The 6,000-nt window shown below is 36.7% G+C and overlaps 1 long non-coding RNA gene across 2 annotated transcripts in view; it reads right to left on the minus strand.

The window, feature by feature from the left end:
* Positions 1-5,319, minus strand: part of LOC135438972 (uncharacterized) — a 77,857-nt gene extending 72,538 nt beyond the window's left edge. Inside the window, exon 1 of one of the 2 annotated variants that reach the window (XR_010437959.1) lies at positions 5,214-5,319. This is a non-coding gene — a long non-coding RNA (uncharacterized LOC135438972). The remainder of the gene's footprint in view (positions 1-5,213) is intronic. The other variant, XR_010437958.1, reaches the window with a different exon arrangement.
* Positions 5,320-6,000: the final 681 nt, after the last annotated feature.

The raw sequence follows: 6,000 nt of genomic DNA on the forward strand, positions 1-6,000 counted from the left end.
TTTTTGAGAGAATTTATTTTATACGTGTCACGGGCAAGGCCGGGGTGTACTCGCTAGTATTTTTATATTTCTTCTGGAATATATAAAATCCAATGCTTAAATAAATAAAATAAATAAATAAATTAAATAAAATGTATTTATGTATTTTATATATATACTATGCTTTCCATTCTCCTGGTTATCCTGGTAGTTCTGTAACAAATGTTCAACTCTTTTCCAGTTTATGGTATGGCTTGGCGTGAAATGCTTTCAATGTTGCTTCACTTCAATTTAATGGCTACTTAAATCCATCATTTCAAATTATTATCACTTGGTGCTACAAACTCTCCAAGTCCGACGCTCACTTGGCCACGCATCAAATGGCCTTCAATGGGCATTAACTGTGGACGAGTTGGGTAAACGAAAAGGTGGTGTGGAGTGGAGGTGCACGAGGGATGTAGGGGCAGGTTGGAAAATGGGGCCCATTAAAAGGCCACCACAGAAAAGTGCTGACATCACGACTGGCGGCTGGTGGCGGCGGCGCGAATTAAAAAGTTGCCTTGATAATCCTTTTGCAAAATAGACGGGATTAAGTAAAAGGCTGCGTTGGAAATTTATGCAGCCAACTGTAGCCAGGTGGACGTTGGCCAGCAGGTGCCGCAGCTCCACTGCTAGCTCTGTCTGGCGCTGCTCTCACGCTTTGCAGCACTTAAAATGTGCCACAGTGTTGCAATAATTACCGTTAAATGGTCGCTGTTTAAAACACTTAAGAGCTGTGCCGCAAAAGGCGGCGCTCGCCAAAAAGGTTCAATCTGCCACAGCAGGCCGTCTGTTATTATCCTTGCAGCATGAGTCGGAGCTGGAGCTGGACATGGAGGAGCAGCAGCATCATCATCATCATCGTCGTCATCACGTGTTGTCCTCCTGTGCTGTTCTTGGCTTGGCTGCGTTTTGGGCCACGTCCTTTTTGCGCTGATGTCCTGCTGATTGCGGTGATTTGTAATTTTAAGCAGCGTATGATTAACTTTTGCGCGAGAAACTCACAACTGCGCACCGCACAGCTGAAAAGTAAAACGCAGTTGTGCGTACATCTCCGTGTGTGAGTGTGTTTGTGTGTGTGTGAGTCCTGAGTAATGATTGCGGCGTGTCCTTGACAGTCGCACCGACAAGTTGGCGTTTCCTAATGCGCTTACCTATTATTATATTACTTAATGACCACGCCGGGCTGGCCGGGTGCGTGGGTGCGTACAGGGCTCACTGTATTTGTCTTTTGTTTTCATTGCGGACTGGCAATTAGTACTCCATTCGTTTCGCCTATATGTGTGCTATAATTTACTATTTACTTTATTGGTAGAGCTTATTATTTTTCTATTAGAGTGACATAGGAATTACGCTTGAATCCCATGGTTCGATAAATTAATAACTAATTATTGTATGCTTTGAAGCAAAGTTTAATTCTAAATCAAATAAGGTTTAAAAATAACGAGCGTAATTTGATGGTACAAAACGAGTCACATGGTTAAATATTACTTAAATCCAAATATGCCAAAAGAACGCAACAGCAGCAAGTAGTTTAAAGTAACGAGTGCTGAGCATAACTAAAGTAAACTAAAAGTAGCGAGAACAAATGCAACGAGACAAGTAGCGTGTAAAAGTAAGTAACGAATACTGAGTACAAGCTTAGTCCAACGAATAAAGAAATGTACGAGCAAGAGTAATAAGAATTAACAAGAAATAATCACAAGCAACGAGCAGCTTAAAGTTGCGAGTAAATGAAGGTAACGGGTGCTGAGCATAACTAAATCAAACAAGAATCGAATTTATGAGCAAGAGAGAAGAGGAGCACAAAGAATCAAACAAAAAGAATAAGAAGCGAGTAATAGAAATTAACGAATGCTGAGCAAAAACTAAATAGAACGAATAACGAAAGTTACAAGCAAATGCAACGAACAGTTGAATATAGCGAGAAAACGAGAGTAACGAGTGCTGAGCTAAACCCCAATTTAAAGAGAGTAAAGAAAAGTATGAGCAAGATAAGCGAGAGCCGCCAAGAATCAGAAAAAGCAACGAGAAATTTCACGTAGTGAGTAAATCAAAGCAACAAGGCACGATAAAGCCTGAGGACCCAAACAGGCTTGGCGTAATATCACCTAAGCCAACTGTGTTGTAATAAAAATGTATGCTATTTTTGATTCAATACAATAAACAAACAAAAAAAAAAAAAAGAAAAAAAAGCAACAAGGGCTTATCAAAAATCCAGGCATACGATTAATAAAATATATAAACTAGAGTAACGAGAAGCACGATAAAACAAAATCAATGAGACTCTAAAAGCAGCCACAAAAATGATCAATCATCAAAAATAATTAAATCAATGCCATTTTACTGGTAAAATACAGAAACAAGCAACAGTCTTATCTAAGCAAGTAACAACATTTACTGCCACTTGTTTTGTCTTATTATTATGTACTTACTGTTGATTATACATTAGGCTTATATATAATCGGCATATGCAAACACTTGATTCGAGATTAAGTTAGCCCACTTTTAGTGAAATTAGCCAAAGTTCAAGCGACATAATTTGAAGTAAAATTCAGTTACTAAAAACTTATTTGGCAAGCAATAATCTAAACATAATAAGTACTAAAGCATATGCTATCACATAAATTGTCTAATTTAATTCCCTAGCTCTTCATAACAAATGCATACAATGAATATATTCAATGACCCACACATACACACATACACACATACATACACACACGCACACACACACATACTTATGAATATTTGATGGGCATGTTGGTGGGTGCCACCTGACCGCAGATTGCCTTGGCCACAAGTCATAAAAGTATTAATGCCATTTTAAGTACTTCCGTAACGAAAACTAAACACATACAGATGCCAAAAAAGCCCATACATATGCATGATAGACCAACACACACACAGGCACACGCACACAAGTGTGAAAGAGAGCGCCTGACACTCACATACATATGAGACAACGGCGAAAAATGCAAAGCGCACTAATTCTAACTGCAGCATAAATTAAAGCGCTCATGAATAATAATTTAAGACAGTCAACCAGCTTGGCAGCGCCACAAATACAACATCAACAACAAATACAACAACTACAACAAGAACGGGAACAGCCACAGGAAATGCTGCGTCAAAAGCCACTTGAGTAAATGCGATTACATTAGCGAATGTTCTGGGAATAAATTTCACCTTTAATTCTGAAAATATTAACTTAATATAATATATATTTTTACTAATCAAAGTATATGTGTCGGCGTATGATAGAGAAGAGGGAATGCATATGTCAAGAGTTAGAAATCTTATAAATCTGGTCAAACGAAATGTTTAGGGTAAAGAAAGAAATATTAATACAAGTATGAGAGACGGTATGTTAGGAAGATATGCGACAATATGTTTAAGTAAAGTAAAAGAGTTAAACTCTTTTAATAATCATAGTCTTATGCTCGGCATCTATGAAAAGGAGATTCATAGAGTACCCTTTATAGAATACTTTGTAGTTATCAAAAATAAGTTTTAAGCCCTTATTCAGAACGCAAATTCTAGTTGTACTAAATTAAAATTATTATAATTTTTTTTTAACATTACAAACTAGTTTTAAATCTACGAAATTGAAGAGCATTCCATTATTTAAAATTTAGAACAATGTTTTTAGCTGAGTGTATTATACTTGGTTCAAAACTCGAAATAAGAAAAGTTGAGTGAAAACATATATTCTGCAGTAAATCCCTAAAAAATATTATTTTCACTAATTATTTATATAGTAGCCTATCAAAACAAAAACATGTATATTACATTATTATTATTATATATTAATATCTAAAATTTAATGCTGATTTTGGCGACTTTTTCATTTTTAAATATTTTTTGAAATGGATCCAAAGCCAGCTAATAAAATATTTAATATCTACGAAATGTATTTACTATTTTAATATTACTCGAAATGACGTTGGCGACATTTTCTGGAACGCCTGCCTGGTGAGGGGTCTGTTTCTGTGTTTGTCGCAAAAAGCCAACTAAATTTTATAGCCCTTGTCATTATTTCATGTGCAGCGCAACGCCCACAACTCAACCATCTACTGCAGCCCATACAAGCGAATCCGCTTCCTACCTTGCTACGCCCCCGCCCCTCTCCCTTCGACCCGACCACCCACTTGCCTACTTGCAACTTGCCACTAGCAGAACGTTGATCATACGCAGCGTTGTGCTTAAAATTTCAAATGCATGGCACTTTACTGCAGGGGAAGCGGCATCTCTCTCACACACACACACATGCGACAACAATATTTGGTGTTTGTTGCTGTTGTTGTTGTTGTTGTTTGTGTGTGATTTTCATTTTCATATTTATTTATATGTTTTACGCTGGCTAAACTACAAGTACAAGTGCACACTTGTCTGCAGCTACAGCAGCCGCAGCATTCAGTGGGGATTTAAAGTGGGTGCAGGGGTTGGTTGAGCTGTGCAACGAGGTCGAGCTCTGCGTTGGCTTTTAACGCTTCGCTTGGCATTGTCTACGTCGCAATCCCCTCACACACCCCTCATCTTTCCCCTTTGCCTACAATCTACCCGCCTGCTGCAGCCTGATCGCTTGTGCATTAATTTGAATTTAGTTTGTTGTTGCCTTTTTTTGTTTGTATCCTTTTTTCGCCATTTTTGCTAATGTTTTGGGCAAGCCGATTTAATGGCGGCACATTAGTCTAGTCTGCAAGGTCCTGGCTGGGTCTATGCAAGGACCCGCGGCTGGTTAAGTGAATGCAAATAATGTGTCTGGGCTGGGCAATTCGTGTGTGTCTGTCTGTGTGCTCGACTGACTATATTAGGGACTGAATCTCCATGCGTGAGTTTTAACGAAAATTCAAAACTGCGTTTTACAAGTTTATTGAAACGAATTATGGCTAATCAAGAAGTTAAACATGGAGTTTCTAAAATAAATCGGGATTACCCATGCCATAAATGCAATATAAAATATACACACGAAGAAGAGTGAAAGCAAGCGTCGGGGTTCTAAAGATTAAAAGAGATGTTTACACACATGGTATGTATGGTTATGCTATGGTAAAACAAAGTTTCGAAATATTTTTCAAAATTAAAGAATAGCGATTGATGTTCTTAATAAGATAATAGTCAAAATAGTCCTAACACTCCTATTAAGATACTAAATACTAAATATGTTGTTAAAAATGTTTTGATAGGCTTACCCGTTGAATAAAAGAGACAATAAAATACATTTTCGATCAATCAGTTTTATCGTACAAGCCACGCTTTTGGGATTACAATTTCCATATTTATTTCCATAAATTTATTTTCATGTTCATTCTTTCTTTTCCTGAAAATAGAAAAATATAAAACCTTCAAGATAAATCAAATTGGAATTAGGGTGAAATCTAAGAATTTTAAAGAATTTCATTGGAATATATTTTTTAATATTTTCAGTGATTCAGCAAGATATACTAGATACTACTCAGTGACCACGCCCAGCTATGAGTTAGGGCGCAGCTTGCCGGACAGGCTAAAAAATTCGCATTTGTTTTCCATTACAATGCTTCTGATTAATTTATTTATGTTATCAGATTAAGCTTTAAGTTTTTAATTTTCTATCCTTAAATGTATTAAATACTTAGATAGACACTCGTTTTATCTTCCATTATTAAATAAATAAGTAGTTAAATAAAATAACTAAATAACACAATGTCACAAAGCAGTTTACAATGTCAGCCCAAATGCATAAAAGAATACTTCAGAGCTGAGCCGAGGATATCTCCCTATCGATCAAAAACTTTCTTCCTATTTTTCATTTACTACTGCTTATTTAAATTTCATTTTCTTCGGCTTCAGTTATCCGTTTTACTGCTTCAACAACTGACAACCATATAACTCATACCCAAAATCTATTTTCTGAGTTGCCAACAACAAAATTTATTCCTTCAATTAGCTTCAGTCCGAGCGAAAATTGTCAACAACAGCAACATTTGCGACATTTGATGT

The sequence above is a fragment of the Drosophila montana genome, unplaced genomic scaffold (genome assembly GCF_035044405.1).
Source record: "Drosophila montana isolate Dmon_TW-CO22-7 unplaced genomic scaffold, ASM3504440v1 contig_402_1, whole genome shotgun sequence".
In the NCBI taxonomy this organism is placed as follows: domain Eukaryota; kingdom Metazoa; phylum Arthropoda; class Insecta; order Diptera; family Drosophilidae; genus Drosophila; species Drosophila montana.